We start from the raw sequence: 17,163 nt of genomic DNA, 5'->3' as shown, positions 1-17,163 counted from the left end.
CGAGGTAACCTCCCAGGAAGTCCTCTGTGATTGGCTCCCTTTGGTGGGCTGAATGCAGAGAAGGTAGGGGCCCTGGAAATAGCAAAGCCACATGCTGCAAGTAGCTTGGGTCCTTGAGTGACTTCTTGGAGCAGAACCCTCCCACCTTCCTCATCCTCACACCACTGGACTATGTGAGTAACAGACACACCTTTTAGTGATAAGCCACTGAAATGTGGATATTGTTTATTATAGAACTATGCCCATTATCTGGGGCTTCCCAGGTGGCACTAGTGGTAAAGAACCTGCCTGCCAATGCAGGAGATGTAAGAGATGAGAGTTCGATCCTTGGGTTGGGAAGATCCCCTGGAGAAGGGAATGGCAATCCACTCCAGTATTCCTGCGTGGAGAATCCCATGGACAAAGGAGCCTGGAGGGCTACAGTCACAGGGTCACACAGAATTGGGCATGACTGAAGTAACTTAGTAAGCACATATGCCCATTAACTAACACAGAGGTCTAGTGTCTCATAATATACTCACATAAAAGCAACCTAGGGAAATTCTCCTAGGAAGAATTTTGTCAGCTCTCCAGAGAAAGTATCAACAGTGTATTTCCTTGGGTTCCAGGTAACATGATCTATTTCTTTCTGTGACAGTTTACATGATCCCACCTGATATATAAATTTTGTAACTCTTTTTAGGTTAAGTGACTTCCTTTTTAGTTAAAAGAAATATAGAGGAAGTCTTTTCTTCTCCCATAATTTCCTCAGAAACAACAGGCTTGTAGGTTTAGAATTCATTTTTAAGAAAAAATGTTTATTGGGTATGAAGTTGTAGAATGGGCATGATTGTGGAATGCTAACTTTGGGACTTGGCCTCTTGTTTTGAAGGACTGCAGTTCAGGATGTGGTAGGCTGTATTTTTGGAGGAGGAGAGAAACAAGTTCATTCAACCATGCAAATTAAATTACAAGAGTTGGAATCATTATTTCTGTGAAAATGTGATCTCCATACTGTGTTAGTTCTGACATTCTTTTCAGATTTTCACCATAACAGTTCCATTTGGCCTTTAAATAACACAGTATCAGTGAAATGTCTCTAGTGAAAGAGATGATGTATTAAATTCCAAGGCTGATTTTGAATATCTTTGCTTCAGTATTCTAAAGTTAAAAGTACCTTGAATGAAACACCATGTAATCAAAGAACAGGGGAACTATTATCAATGAGTATAAAATCCTACATTTGTAGAGCTTAAATTAGTCTCAAAATCCATCTTGGACAGCAGTGTGTTATCCTATTTTTAATAAAATAGAAGAAAAGTAAGTGCAGTGATTGTATATTTTCTATTACTATCTGTTTCAATATTTAATAACACTGACCTGTACTAATTCTTTATATTTGAATTAAATCATTCATGTAGTCATCTAAAGATGTATATTTTCATTCTTTCACGAGGAAGAACTGTTATCACTGTTTCATCAATTTTGAAAAATGTTAGCTTTTTATCTTTTAAGCGTACCAAAGGAAGATGGAAGCTCGTACTCTTAGGTTAAAGATCTTCAGTTTAAGGAGCTGTTACCAACTGCTGCATTGATTTCACAATGGCTTTGGGATTCTTGACATAACTATAAACATAGCTACAGATTTTATAGAAAAATTTCTGGAAAAGTTGATGATGGTGATCAACCACACAGTATTGAAAACATATTCCAATGATGATAGATTTAATATTTATTGAGAACTTTTATATGCCAGTCACTAGGTGCATGAAAAGGATATTATTTTAATTTTTTTATGAGCATCTGGATGATGTATCAGTTTGGGGGTGGTTCCTGAATACTTATTTCTTTATAATTTTCAGTTCTTAAAGTATAACGCTGGAACCCCATGGGTATTCTTCCAACTGTATTTGCTAAGAAGTTCATTTAGGGAGTCAGTACCACCATCAGCTGCTGTGATACTGATTGTGCAAATTAAAAGTTAATGGATTCACAGGAAATGCTACAGAACATAAAACCTGATAACTGCCTTACAACAGCCTATAATCCAGTATCTAGCAAAATCCAGCCTTCTCAATTCATGTCAATCACACATATTTTAACATAGGAAAGGAGTGTTGCTCAAGTCACATTTCAAATACCCAATAGTTCCAAATCAAGTAAGTTTGCATTCACAGTTGAGATATAATTTATATACTGAGGGCTAAGGGAGTGTGCAAAGAAATATTTTGTGTGAAAGATGGCAGGAGGGAACGATCAACAAGTTTCTCAACTAGCAGGGAGATGCAAGTCCTATTAGAAAGAAAGAAGGAGGCAGCAGGTGTCAGAGGTAATGTGGGACAGGTTATATGGGCAGAGACGCAAGAGACCCATGAATCTGGACCAGATGAAGAGCAACAATGGGTCAGTGGAATGCCACCAAAGAGGAAAGAAAGAAGAACTCAGGGGCTTCCCTGTGGCTTGGTGGTAAAGAATTTGCCTGCCAATGCAGGAGACTCCGGTTCAATCCCTACTCCGGGAAGATCCCACTTGCTGAGGAGGAACAAAGCTTGTGCGCCACAACTACTGAGCCTGTGCTCTAGAGCCTGTGAGCCAGAGCCACTGAGCCCACACATCACAGCTACTGAAGCCCACGTGCCTAGAGCCCGTGCTCCATCACAAATGAAGCCACCACAATGAGGAGCCCATGCAGCACAACGGAGAGCAGCCCCCGCTTCCCTCAACTAGAGAAAGCTTACGCACAAGAACAAAGACCCAGCACAACCGTAAGTAACTACATATTTTTAAAAGGAGCTCAGTGAACAACTGGAATGAAGTGGCCAGTCTACACAGGATGAAAGGAAGTTTAACCCAGGTCTCCAGGGATGGGCCAAAAGGATTGAGACAGAAGTAGAAATGGTAGGACGCAAGCATAGAACACAAGAAATAGTAGAGTCACATAGCGGAGGGATGGCTATGTAAAATCAAGTCATCAATGAGGAGGAACAGCTTTAGAATTAAAAATGAATGGCTATATACTTTAAGGACATTTAACATATCTTTATTGTTTATCTCCATATTCACTTATGCAATTTAGAAGTATGAAGTCTACGACATAACAATGGTCAAATGGGAACTTCAAGTGTCCTTTCAAACATCCCTGCTAAAGTCTTAGGGAAGGGGTATGACTCTGCCTCCCCATACACCTCCCCATACATCCAGCAACTTACTGATTTCTAATGACCTTCTATTTCTGACATCCTTGACCAAATATAATAAATAATGGGTGAAACTGATAACTAATGAGAACACAGTGTATAGCACAGAGAACTCTACTTAATGCACTGTGGTGACCTGAATAAGAAGGAAGTCCAAAGGGGAAGGGATTGAAAAAAATATATATATATATATAGCTGATTCACTTTATTGTACAGTAGAAACTAATACAACATTGTAAAGCAACTATACTCCAATAAAAATTAATTTTAAAAACTAACTAAATAATAAGTAATGAATATGAGGTCTTCGTCCTGCTTCTCCTCTAATTTAGTTATTCCCTAGTTACATTGCAGCAAGGCACATAATTGATAACTTAAACTGAAAAAGAAAAATAACCAAAATCCTAAGGCAGAACCATCTGCCCTGGGATTTTCTATATATTTCTCACCAGCTCAGGATGGTCCACCTCTAGTATTCATCCCACGTGACCCAGGCAGAATGAGATGGCTTCCCTACACAGAGGGGAAGATTACTTGGAGAAGTGTCTTTGGACGAAATTTTAGGTAAAGTAGGTTAAATTCAGATTCTGCTTAAAAGAGCTCTGTTGTTTTTAACGACCAGGCCCAGTGAGGGTCTTGGCTATGAGAGTTTAGGTAATAACACTAAACATGCAGTATTTATCGTTAATGCAGAATTATTAATGTGGTTTATAAAACTACTAGTGACTCTTTATCTCCAGCCTTTGGCCCTAGCTACTCCTGGTTCAGGCTTGATAAGCTTGGGGCTTAGAGCTTGTCTTAATTGGTGATGGAAAACTGTGTTCTGTTCCTCCTGGGACTGTATGCGCCTTAGTCACAGACGCCAATTAAAAGCTTTGTCGGAGAACTAGAGGAATGCACAGCACAGGGACAGGCCCGGAAGCCCCGTTCACATCCCGCATGGGTGAATAAGCCTCTATGGCCTGCCAAGCCTCACATCAGTAGGTCATGTGCATCAGCATACTGGATCGACACAAGCTGCAGAAAAATTCTGAGGTCAGCATTTTCTGGAGCCAGCCCTTTTCATTCCAGCTGATAAGGATTTGAACATGTTCATTAGCCTTGCTGATCCCAGTCCTTCTAAATGACAAACATATTATAATTATTTTTAAAGGCAAGTAACATTATCTAGTGTACAGTCCATATTTGATAATTTTTCTATAAATGATTATCATTGACCCTTGTATATCCCTCCTGTGATCATCCGGGGTCAAGTAGAGGTTAACGTTCTGGCAAACCACTTACAATCCAGAGGAGCAACTGTTTTGGTAAGGATTACAGCCATTGTAAACCGCTGATGAGGGTTTGAAACGGTAATTCATAATTAAGAAAATAAAAAGACTCAGCGTCTGTGCTCTGATCATGCAGCTAACAACAGACTCCACCTCAGCCTAAACACAGAATGAAACCCAGTGAAGGGATGGGTTTATTTTTGTAATAATTTGTTTTAATATTTAATCTAAAATAACATGGTGAGGCCTCAGAAATAACTTTGGGTATTGAGTGTTGAAAGAATATTCATTCCTTTTTTTATATGAATCCTTTGTTTTTATTTCAACTGTGTCTTATTACTAAGTTGTTGCTTCCAAAGAGAGTTTTGGAGTAAAATATCACAAAATTATTACATGTTAAACAGAAACTATAAAAACTTCCAACAGTGTATATTTTGAAATATGTCATATCTAGATAGGATTCAAAAGTTAAGATTCTCTTTAGTCCACTAATTATTTTGCTTGGCGATGTGTTCTTTGGCATGTCATAAGAATCACGTGTGGACAAAGCAGACTGAGGAATAGTTACGGCAATAAAAGTTGAATACGGTTCCTTTCATGTCTGTGGACTTGCTCAGACGCTACAGTGAAGGAAGGAGAACAGGCAAGCATCCTGAGAATTAAGCAACTTTGATTTTTATGATTTGTCACAAAGCTGCTCAGAGGCTATGAGATTTGTTGGGAAAATTTCTCAAGGTAGTAGAAAAATCACAGAATTCTATGGTCAGAAAGGGCTTTGGGATTTTCATTATAACCTTTAAAGACTTCCCACTATTTCAGAAAATATTATTCGTTCCTCTGCAGCACACTCCCCACAAATTTTTCAAACTAGGATGTAGCCCCTCCCCATCACATTATCCTCCACACACCGGGCTGTGGTTGAGTTTATTGTGTTAGTTCAAAAGAATGCAACTCCTCAGCAGTTATACAGCAAAACATTCAAGGGCACATTAATGATTTTCAAGTTGATTTTTGGATAGACTACATTTCTACAAAAGCTGGCAAGAAAATTTTGCATGGAGCATATGATTTGTGAAATTCTTAGGCTTTTTTTTTTTAATCTCAAAAGGTCAAAGTAGGACTCCTTGTTCTGAAATTTTTTTCTCAATAAAATTTGAAAACCTTCCCACTACAAATACTCAGAAATAACAGATAAACAGACATCATTCTTTTCTCAGTAAATGCATTACTGAGCTTGCAAAAAAAAAAAAAAAAAAGAGAGAGAGAGCAAGAGAGAGAGAAAAAGCAAGCAAAAAGAAAGAGAATGCCAGGTGTAAGATCTGTGGATCTGAAAAGCAGTGTGGTAAGGGCACAGATAGTGGTCTGCATCAGTGAAATTTACAGAGCCCAGTAACCTAGTCAGTCCTAAAAGAAATCAACCCTGAATATTCACTGGAAGGACTGATTTTGAAGCTGAAATTCCAATACTTTGTCCACCTAATGCAAAGAGCCAACTCATTGGAAAAGACCCTGATTCTGGGAAAGATGGAAAGCAGGAGAAGGAGGCAACAGAGGATGAGATGGTTGGATGGCATCACTGACTCAATGGACATGACTTTGAGCAACTCCCTAAGATAGTGAAGGAAAGGAAGACTGGTGGGCTGCAGTCCATGGAGTCATAAACAGTCGGACGCAACTGAGCGACTGAACAATAGTAACCCAGAAGGTTGGGTTTAAATTCCTATGTAAGGGTATGGACAGGTGATGCAGTCCCAGCAACTGGACACAATAATGCCTGTCTGATCTCTACCAAGCAAATGGGAAAAGACAGTGTCAGAATTTATAATCAGGGTTGTATGTGTGGTCCAGGAATATCTGAGTCAAGAAATTAGCCTAAGGATTAATCCTAGGACACCAAATAAAAATGTCCCTGAAAGAGACACTCTGGTTACACATTTTTATACAGTATTCCCTACTAATAATGAATTCATTGTCCTAAATCACACATCGCATGAAGAGACAATCCATCAGAAGATCAAACCATCAGGCACAACAAATAGAAGACCCTGAATTCTAAAACTTTTGGATAAGTGAACAAAATAACAGACTATTTCATATAAATTTTAAACAACTAACACTAAATAAAATACAAACCATATGGAAAGAAAGACATAGTATTAAAATAACGGTAGGTAGACTATCTAGAAATGAAAACTACAGCAATGGAATGAGAAATTCAATGGAGAGGTAAAATAGCTCTTTAGACACAAGTGAAGGAATTTCCTGATGGTCCAGTAGTAGGAGCCGGTGCTTTCACTGCTGAGGGCCCAAGTTCAATCCCTGGGTATGAAAGATATGTTTAAAGAAGCAACTCAGAATGTAGCAAAGTGAGATAAAGGGATAAATATAAAGTTGAGACAGCATAAATTGAACAAAAAAATTCAACATGTCTAATATGAATTTCAGACAGTGAACAGAAATACTAAAGCATCAAGATTCCAAGATATATGCCTGTATATGTCCCAGAATTGACAAAATGTATGATTCCTACGGGTTAGGAAGAAATCAAGATAAAGAAAAGATAAATTCATGAGATGTATTGTAGTGAAACAGCAAAACTACAAAGTCAATAGAGATCTTAAGAGCAACCGGTGAGGAAAGATAAATTATACCAAGGAAAACCAAAAAAAAGGTAAAATTTGTTCATACATCACATCATACAGAAACATAAATTCTAGACAGATTCAAGACCTCATTGGGAAAAAATATAACCATAAAACTTTTTGAAGATAGAAAAATAGCTTTACAAAATCATGTAGGAAAATATTTACAATTTCTCATCATACAACCCATAAAGGAAAATATCGACAGATTGAACCATACTTAAATTTTTAAACTACTACATATGATAATAACACAAATAAGTGAAAAGACAAGTTATTGACCAGGGCAGCTATTTGCCAGTTATATGTCCCCTCTCACAATTACTGTCCAGAAAGTAAAGAAAGTGCCTACAAATCAATAATAAAAGATAATTAAAGAGAAAAAATAGGTAAAATATACCACACATAGCTCTCAATGGAAGGCACTAGAATGCTCAATAACACTATATAAACATACTCAGCTTCACCAGTAATTAGAAAGTTCTTGTACCCAAGAGATTAGCAAAACCAAATGTCTGATAATACCCAGGGTTGGAAAAGACATGGGGAAACAGAAATGCTGAGTCAGTGGTTCTTAACCCTAGTTATACATTAGAATCACTGAGAGAACTTGGAAGAAAATATCAGTCTTGTCTCTTATCCCCAGAGATTCTGATTTAATGGGTCTGAAGTGGAACTTAGGCATTGGTGATTTTAAAATACTGGCTAGGTGATTCTTTCTGTGGCCAGAGTTCAGAACTACTGCTCAACACTATTGGTGGTCAAATAAACAAGCAGAGTTTGGAGAAGAGTTTAACAATCTCTAGGAAGATGTGTCTCCCTAGGACCTGACAATTCAACTTCGAGGTTGAACTCTTATTTGAGAAATTCTAGCTGAAGTGTAAGAAGATATGTGTAAAGACCATAGCTGTACTATTTAGATATCAAAACTTCTGAGAGAGTACAAACATGCCTCAGTAAGAAAATAGATAAATCAACTTTGGATTATTTATGTAATGTGATAGTATCCTGCAGCTATAACAAAATCAACTAGATATCTACATCAACATGGATATATCTCCAAAACAACTTTGAATAAAAATAAAGAATATATAAATATAAAAGACAACACTTTATATATTTTAAATTTCGAACACAAAATAACAGTATAACCACAAATACATATTAGATATGACCTCAAATATATATACATCCATGTCTGGAACTGAAAGCCCACCCTCCACACACATATACTAACACACACATACATAACAATACAAAAGTATCAGTTCAGTTCAGTTCAGTCGCTCAGTCGTGTCTGACTCTTTGTGACCCCATGAATTGCAGCACGCCAGGCCTCCCTGTCCATCACCAACTCCTGGAGTTCACTCAGACTCACGTCCATCGAGTCGGTGATGCCATCCAGCCATCTCATCCTTGGTCGTCCCCTTCTCCTCCTCCCCCCAATCCCTCCCATCATCAGAGTCTTTTCCAATGAGTCAACTCTTTGCATCAGGTGGCCAAAGTATTGGAGTTCCAGCTTTAATATCAGTCCTTCCAAAGAACATCCAGGACTGATCTCCTTTAGAATGGACTGGTTGGATCTCCTTGCAGTCCAAGGGACTCTCAAGAGTCTTCCCCAACACCACAGTTCAAAAGCATCAATTATTCTGTGCTCAGCTTCCTTCGCAGTCCAACTCTCACATCCACACATGACTACTGGAAAAACCATAGCCTTGTCTAGACAGACCTTAGTCGGCAAAGTCATGTCTCTGCTTTTGAATATGCTATCTAGGTTGGTCATAACTTTCCTTCCAAGGAGTAAGCGTCTTTTAATTTCATGGCTGCAATCACCATCTGCAGTGATTTTGGAGCCCAGAAAAATAAAGCCTGACACTGTTTCCACTGTTTCCCCACCTATTTCCCATGAAGTGATGGGGCCATGGTCTTAGTTTTCTGAATGTTGAGCTTTAAGCCAATTTTTTCACTCTCCTCTTTCACTTTCATCAAGAGGCTTTTTAGTTCCTCTTCACTTTCTGCCATAAGGGTGGTGTCATCTGCATATCTGAGGTTATTGATATTTCTCCTGGCAATCTTGATTCCAGCTTGTGTTTCTTCCAGCCCAGCGTTTCTCATGATGTACTCTGCATAAAAGTTAAGCAGGGTAACAGTATACAGCCTTGATGTACTCCTTTTCCTATTTGGAACCAGTCTGTTTTTTCATGTCCAGTTCTAACTGTTAGCTAATTAGTGACCTGTAAATCATTTTTTGATTTCAGTTTCCTCATACATACTGTGAAGGAGTTGGATAAGATGATTCAAAATCTACCCTAGTTTCAAATTTCAGCAATTCTCAAGTTGTGAAAGGATAGTTTTCTGAATTCAACTCTTCTCTCTCCTTATCAAACATACACACTCACCTTATAGCAATACATTTGTTCCCAAATGCAGTCATGGATTATCCCAGAAAGCAATGCCCTAAGCGGTAGTCAATAAACAATCGATTACATCAAAGATGTAATCAAGGCAGCAAATTAGCTTAAAATGTTTCCATGACCCAGAAACAATACAAAAAGAAAAAAAAAGTGTTAAGTCCCCATAGACTTCCATTTCCTAATTTATAAATGCATTATTTCTTCACTCATTTATTCTTGATTATTTCATATGTCATTTGTCCTGAATCATCACCTATAAACCAGCTTCTTCCAATTTGTTATACGTAATAAAATTTTTATAACAGTAGGCATCAATAGCAAATTTACTGAAAATATACGCTTTATGATTGGAAAAAAAAACCTGAGCCTTCTCCTCCATACTCTCTACCTTCTGGTAGTTTGAAAGACGGTTCTAAGGGTCTAATTTGCTCTCAGTGAAAATCCAGCCCAACATGAACAGTTAAACACACTTGCTCATGAATGTGCTATTTTCTCCCCAGGAATTTGTTGCCTTTAGCCAACAGTTTAATTATCCCCATAACCCTGCAGAAAGTGAAGGACAGAAAAGCATGGTGTGAGGTGCAGTCACACTTTACAGACAGGCTAAGGCAGAGCACAGAGAAACGAAATCCATTTCCAATACAAGTCCTAACGCTCACTGCTGGAGTCCCAATTTCTCCCCCACTCCAACCCCGGGCCACTGCCTATGCTCTCTCAGAAATGTTATCCACAAATGAAGTCATACAGAAAGGAGCCTGGACAACCCGTAAGCTTGGTCATTAGGTGAATGAAAGAAACAAAGACAACAAAGAGAAAGAAGACAGGATACTAGTTGATGGGAACTTTTCTTGAATCTTTGTTGTTCCTCCTCCATTGAACCTCCTCTACTGAACTTTTTTGTTTCTCCTCCATTGTGAAGGAGGCTCTCTGCACTACATGCATTACAGGTAAGGCAGCAAAAATTTAATGTCCTATGTGACATAGAATATTTAGCAACACCTGGCAAAAGAAGGCACTCAATACGTGTTAGATGTCATCATCGTCATCACCTGCTAGTAGCACAGGGCAAAGCACTTCAGATTTGTCCAACTATGAGTTTATAAAGAGCAGCCCAAGGCAAAGGAAACTTTCTACAGAGGAAAATCTCCACGCTTGCAGAGATGACCTGATGACCTGATGGCTTCTGAAACGCAGCAATGTAATTTCCAGGCTTCCCTGGTGGCTCAGCAGTAAAGAATCTGCCTGCCAATGCAGGAGATGCAGGTTCCATCTCTGGGTGGGGAAGATCCCTTGGGGGAGGAAATGGCAACCCACTCCAGAATTCTTTCCTAGGAAATCCCATAAACAGAGAGGAACCTGGTGTGCTACAGTCTATGGGGTCGCCAAGAGTCAGACATGACTTAGTGACTAAAGCAGTAACGACAACAAATGTAATTTCCATTACTGAGGGAGAGAAATTATAGAGGTCCACTCTCACTTAGCAGGTAGATAATAGCACGCTTAAATAAGGCAAAATCTTTTTCTTAACTGGTGAAGGACGAGTGTGACAAGTAGGAAAGCTCATATTCTTCATGGCTCTCTTTTGTAAGGGTTAAGTCCCCGAACTGCCCTCACTGATGGGTAGCCAGCCTCTATAACCAGGGCAATTAGGGCAACACTATGCCCCATAAAAGAAGCGAAAATCTTTAGGCACAATTAAATCAGGAAGCAAGTAATTCCTCTAAAAGTAACAGTTTTCCAGGAAAGCAAAGACCAAACTCTCAGGTGGCTGCATCTTTCTCAGGTCCCAGCTCACCCCACACTTTTGGGGCCATCCAAGATTACACCATTACCACTAACACTCTCGAAAGTGGGCCACAGATTCCTGTTGCTCTCAACAGGACTTAACCCTTGGACTACATTTAACTGCTACACAACATGTAGGGAAAAGTTTAAAAGCTATCTATGGAACTGAAATAACATCTTCTCCTAAGGGAAATAACAGATGGCTTGGCAGATAATGATCTTTAACTGACAGGCTACTCAGTAACGAGGCCAGTGCCAGGAGCACTTGGCTTTGGAAACGAGTGATGAACTGGAATCATGCTTCTTAGAGGACAAGGCAGACCGTCTCTACAGACGAGGGGAAGTTGGAGGGAGGAAGGAATGCAACACCCTTCATTCATGGAAGGGGCTTTCACTTTTATCTTTCTTTTGAAAACATCATTTCAGACCAGCTGGTGTACAGAGAACTGTGGCCTGGATGATGGCTTTAGGGGTGGCAGTGGGGGAACCAGGGTGCAGAGAAAGCCCAGCTCATTCTGATTGCTCATTCTCGTCCAAAGATCAACCAGACACGGCCTGACTTTGAAAGCAGCCAGTTCTTTGTTTACTATTGCTGGGGAGGTAGCCATCCTCCCGTAAACTGATGGCAGATTCCACATCAGGAGGGGAGGGCAGGGGTGGGGAGGTGAAGGGGATTAGGAATCGGGAGGGAAACAGGACATCTTGACCAGGTTTAGTTTCCTCCCCAGTGACAACCTGATCCTGCTAGATCAGCTTGACAGCTCTTGACTCCTGGAATCCGGAGGAGGCAACAATACGTGCGCAGCTGGAGTTCAGTCTAATAGTGTAATCAAGATAATATCTGCTGAAATATTTTAATGTTTCAATGCCCTTTTGCCATTAAGATTTTTTTTCCCCACATTTGTTACATGATTTCATCATATTTTCAAAAGAAAGTTCACAAGAGTCAGAGCTGTAATGATTTTCACCGTGGAGATTTACAGGACCTGCAGCAAATCTCTCTAAATATTCTAGAGAAGTCCACAAAAGCTGATTTGCCTGTCAGGGCAACCATGCTCTTTTTAGAGGACATTTCTTACTGGCTTCTTTTTCAATCTAAAATAGAATCTACATTACTAGAGGAAATGAGGCAAAAGATACTCACTTGAGACACTAATGAAATTAAGTGATTCTTGGCATAAAAACATAAACATTGCTATAAATATTACCTGCTACCTGCTAAACAATGTTAAGAGCAGAACATTTCATATCTCATCTTGTAATTAATTTATGAGCTAGCAAATCATTTTATTTATATTTAGAATCCATTTGTTCATTGAGATTACAATATGCAAAGAAGATGCTTATTAGGGGATTAAAAAGGAAGAGAAGAAAACAATAAAGACAAATTACCTACTTGCCTGTGATATTTTAAAAATAATCCCGAATTTCAAACATCTTTTTTTGTTTAAGAGCAAAGACTAACCTGAGCTATAATCCTTCGGTCCTCAGGGTAAACTCCATTCCTCCATAGGACAAATCTTTGAGAAATCTTCTTTTGATATTTATTTCTCCCTGTATCCAAGCTCTACCAGGAAGCAGTCAAAAGCAAAAGACTGTCCTTACAAAATAAAATGAAATGAAAAAAGGCCACGAAGTCCAGAATGTAAGCAGCAAAGGAGAAATAAAACTTCTCCCAAACTAATATCTAATTCAGAAGAGTAACTGCTCTCCTATCTCCGTCTGTGGGCGTCCTCTTGTGTTCCTGTTAGCATTTCTCATCATCCAGCCAGTGCTGTTTTACAGCAACGCGAGGATGTTTGTAGAGAAATGAACTCATTCTCTGAAGCTCCTTGTAGTAAAGGGAAACATATGGAGGGTTTCCTGCTGAGGCTTCCCTACCGAGGCACAAATTCGAGGGGGTGTGGAATTTACTTGTTAAGGCTCTCTGTTTTCTAGACTCAGCAGTATCTGCTCAGCAATGAGCCCACATGGGCTGCTGCTGCTGCTCTGCAGAGAACTCTGTGATTCTGCAATACACCCCCCCCCTCCCCACCGCCCCGAGAGGACCTGGAGGAAGAGGGTCAAGAGAATGCTAGTGCCCCACTCGTCAGTCCCTGTTTCAACCACATCTGACCTCCAGGACAGGTAAACGCACACGAGGACATTCTGCTGGACGTTCCATTGGAACACAGGCTTCTCCCCCGACCCCACCCTTTTTTCCCCTCCTGCCCCTTCATCTTCACCTCTTGATTTCTTTCTTCCTTTTTAAAATAATTGATTTGGCTGCTCTGGGTCTTAGTCGCAGCATGTGGGATCTAGCTCCTTAACCAGGGATCGAACCCAGGCCCCCTGCATTGGGAGTTCCGAATCTTAACCACCAGTTTTAGGGCAAGTTCCTCACCTTCTGATTTCTTATCTGAGATAAACAGTTTCCAAGCCCCTGTACTTTGTGATCACATTCCTGAAATTAATTTAAAATGTTACCAATGCTTCCTTTCCCCTTCCACCCGTCTTCATTTGAAAGTATACTTCTTATAGCATAAGGAACTATAATTCAATATAGTTAAACTATATGAAATACTATAAACTATAATGAAAAAGAATGTGTGTGTGTATATATATATATATATATATATCTGAGTCACTTTGCTGTGCAACAGTAATTAATACATTGTAATTCAACTATATTTCAATTAAAAAAAGAAAGTATACTTCTAAGGACAGCACATCTCAGAGTAAGTTCTGAAGATACCCGGTGGGTTCAGGAATATTAAATTGCACATTTGATGAATGTAGCAGTCTAGTAAGCCACTCATCATTACAGAGCCCTGCCTATTCACCCCACAGATTAATACTCTTTAGTTTGAAAAACAAAACCAGAAACAGCGAATATTTCAAAACTGCCCTCTAAAACCACTATTTGCGGGTGACAGTGAGGTCACTAGTGGCCATCAGAGGAGTTTTATCCTATTAATCTAGCAGTTCCTTTGACAAAGCATCAACTAGGTATTAATCTCAATTATCCTAATTATTCACTCGAACTCCATATCCAGCTTTTATGTTACAAACTGGTGTTAAACCTTCTCTAAAAATAAGTTCCACATGATCTTTCTGTGTCAACATGTTTGCGGAAGAACTTATTTTGTGGAAGCAAATGTTTCCACAAGACTGGCTGAGTGCCAGCATGAATGATTAAAGCAGGTGAAGCTGGGAAGACAGAATGAGGTGTGTAAGTTGTAGGTAAAGCTATGGGCTATCTGTGTGTTGGGACAAAGAAAATCTTTGTGGACTTAAGAGAGAAATTTTTAAAATTATCTGGAAGTATATTCTATGTAAGGGATCCACAAACTAGGGCTCAGGGGCTGAATCAGGCCCTCTGCCAGTGTTTATAAATAAAGTTTTATTGGAACATTTGTTCCCATACAGTCTATGGCTACTTCCCTGCTACAGTGGCAGAGCTCAGTAGTTATGACAGAGACCATGCAGTCCACAAAACCTAAAAGATTAATGTCTGGCCCTTTACACAAAACATTTGAAGATCCATCTTCCTTATGATAAAGGGTCTCTAACCTTCGGTGGTCCCTAACCTTTTAGGCACCAGAGACTGGTTTTGTTGAAGACGGTTTTTCCACTGACAGTGGGAAAATGGTTTCAGGATGATTCAAGACCATTACATTTATTGTGCACTTTATTTCTATTATTATTACATCGGCTCCAGCTCAGATCATCAGGCATTAATCCCAGAGGTTGGGGACCCCTGCACTAGATAACTATGAATATTTAGGCTTTTTTTTTCCTGAGTTGTGTAGTCAGAGGTATCATTATAATTGTAATTAAGGAGTGTCCTTAAATGTTCTCCCACTCCTCCCAGAGTAGATGTGGCAGGAGGGTTTCTCAGGGGTCTGGGGTAGACATGGAACCCCGTGCTTCTGGGGAACAAAATAGATCAGACCATATACGGGGGTGTAGGATGACAGAGTCAGAGGCAGAATCCGGACGTCATCAAGAAGGGAAGCCAGAGGAGCAGGGCTTTGAGAAGCACCATAAAGCCATAAGTTGGGGGTGGGGGATAATGAAGATTAATCACAAGTCAGGATGTGCGACAGGAAGTGGCTGGAGCAAGCTGTCAGGACTAAGACCTTGAGGAAAATGAGGATGTTGGATACCTTCTTTGCTGTGGCCTGGTGGAAGGGTGACTCAGTTGTCCCAGTATGGACTTTACCAGTGTTAAAATGGGAACCTGCATCCGGAACCTCCTCAGCCCCAAGGAATCCAGAGTTGTCTGCCCTGATCTGGGGCTGGGCAGGAAGCTGGGAAATCCACCTGAGAGGAAAATCCTCAAGGACAGTAGCTGAGCTGTTTCAGCACTTAGTACCCATATGTTTGGGGAGCTTGGATAAGAAGCAGGGAACTATTCTGGTGCTACTGAGGCCACCCGGAGTCACCAGAGAAGGACAGGGCTTCCGTTCCCAGGGAGCAAGTGATTTTACTGTGAGAATGCTCACCTTGTGAACAGGAAGAGAATAACCTCAACACAACCCGTAAACTAGTGTGAGGTCATCTGTGCTATTGGACAGTTGTCAGCCTGGCCTTTTCACCCTGAAGCCAGTCTGCATTTTTTCCAGAACAGCTGACTTGCATGATTTGATTATTGCCTGTCACTCTGAACTCTGCTTCACTTTTCCCAAACCCTCCAGTGATCCCAAATTTTGCTCAGGTTTTGTTTTGTTTATATATATATTTACTTGGCTGTCCAGGTCTTAGTTGTAGCACATGGGATCTAGTCCTCTGACGAGGGACTGAACCCAGGTGCCCTGCGTTGGGAGTGTGGAGTCTTGGCCACTGGACCACCAGGGAAGTCCTCTTGCTCAGGTTTTAGGCATAGTGCCCTCTCCCTAAATAAGGAACACAGATCCACCTTTGTAGACCCTGTGAATGTAGCTATTTTTTTTTCCCTCATCCATCTGTCAGTAAGTCAGCCCAGTAACAAATATTTCTGGAGCTGTAACTAAGTGACAGACACTGCGCTGAGTTTGGGGTGAAGGACGGAATCAGAGAGGCAGAGTCTCCGGCTTCATGGAGAGGAAAGGGAAGCCCAGAGCATATAAACAGGATAATTTCAGATTGTGACGTGTTTAGGGAGAAGCACAGGCTTCAGAGTAACGGTGAGGCGGGTGGGGACTCTGTCCTAGGTAGGGTGGTCCTGAGATAATCTTTCTGAGAAGGTGAGGTGTTAGCCGAATGCCAGAAGCTGAGAAGGATTGTGGGGTCCAGGTAACTATAAGAGCTGTAAGTTCAAAGACAGAGGTCAGAAGGAACTTGGCTTGTCCCCCAAAAAAGACACCAGGGCAGCATAGTGGCCCAGTAGGGGTGAGTTAGAAACAGGCAATGATCAGATGGTGTGTGGTCTTGTAGGGATGATAAGGAGGTTTGGACTTTTTCCAAGGGCAGGCCAAAAACTACGGGGAGGATTGAAGCAGGGGAATGTCTACAATTGATTTATGTTTTCAAAAGGATTTCCCTAACCCTGCTGTGGTGGAGGGACTGGAGGGAGTTAAGAGTGAAAGTGAGATCAGCTGAGAGATGGTGTTGGCTGGGATAAAATGGTACCAGTGGCAGTTTTCAAGGGAAGAGGATGGCTTTGAGGTGTATTTTGGAATATGGCAACTCTGCCCCCAGAAATGGCCACCTGAAAAAATCATCTCATTTGGTTGTTCAGGTGTTAACTCTTCATTTCCACCCACTTGGGAGTGAGCAGGAACCTCATCTTCCTTCGTCACCCTGGCACCTCCCAGGACCCAACGTGTGTCATTCTGTCAGCTGTGTGTCAGGCGTTGTGAGTGAAAAGCTATAACAGGGCAGGGCGGCCTCAAAATAACATAGGGTGAAGACA

The 17,163-nt window shown here is 40.5% G+C and overlaps 1 protein-coding gene across 5 annotated transcripts in view; it reads right to left on the bottom strand.

Annotated features, from left to right (window-relative positions):
• The window catches only part of KIAA1217 (KIAA1217 ortholog), an 817,826-nt gene that overhangs the window by 420,543 nt on the left and 380,120 nt on the right, over positions 1 to 17,163 (bottom strand). For 2 of the 5 annotated variants that reach the window (XM_069547448.1, XM_069547450.1), the window contains exon 1: positions 12,754 to 13,183. The exons of 2 other annotated variants lie outside the window; for them this stretch is intronic. The gene's annotated coding sequence lies outside the window, so the exon portion shown is untranslated. Of the gene's footprint in view, positions 1 to 12,753; positions 13,184 to 17,163 lie in introns of those variants that run through there. One more of the 5 variants, XM_069547444.1, reaches the window with a different exon arrangement.

The sequence above is a fragment of the Ovis canadensis genome, chromosome 13, assembly GCF_042477335.2.
Source record: "Ovis canadensis isolate MfBH-ARS-UI-01 breed Bighorn chromosome 13, ARS-UI_OviCan_v2, whole genome shotgun sequence".
Classification (NCBI taxonomy): domain Eukaryota; kingdom Metazoa; phylum Chordata; class Mammalia; order Artiodactyla; family Bovidae; genus Ovis; species Ovis canadensis.
The sequence above is the reverse complement of the archived record's forward strand: the minus strand, read 5'-3'. Positions and strand labels throughout refer to the sequence as shown.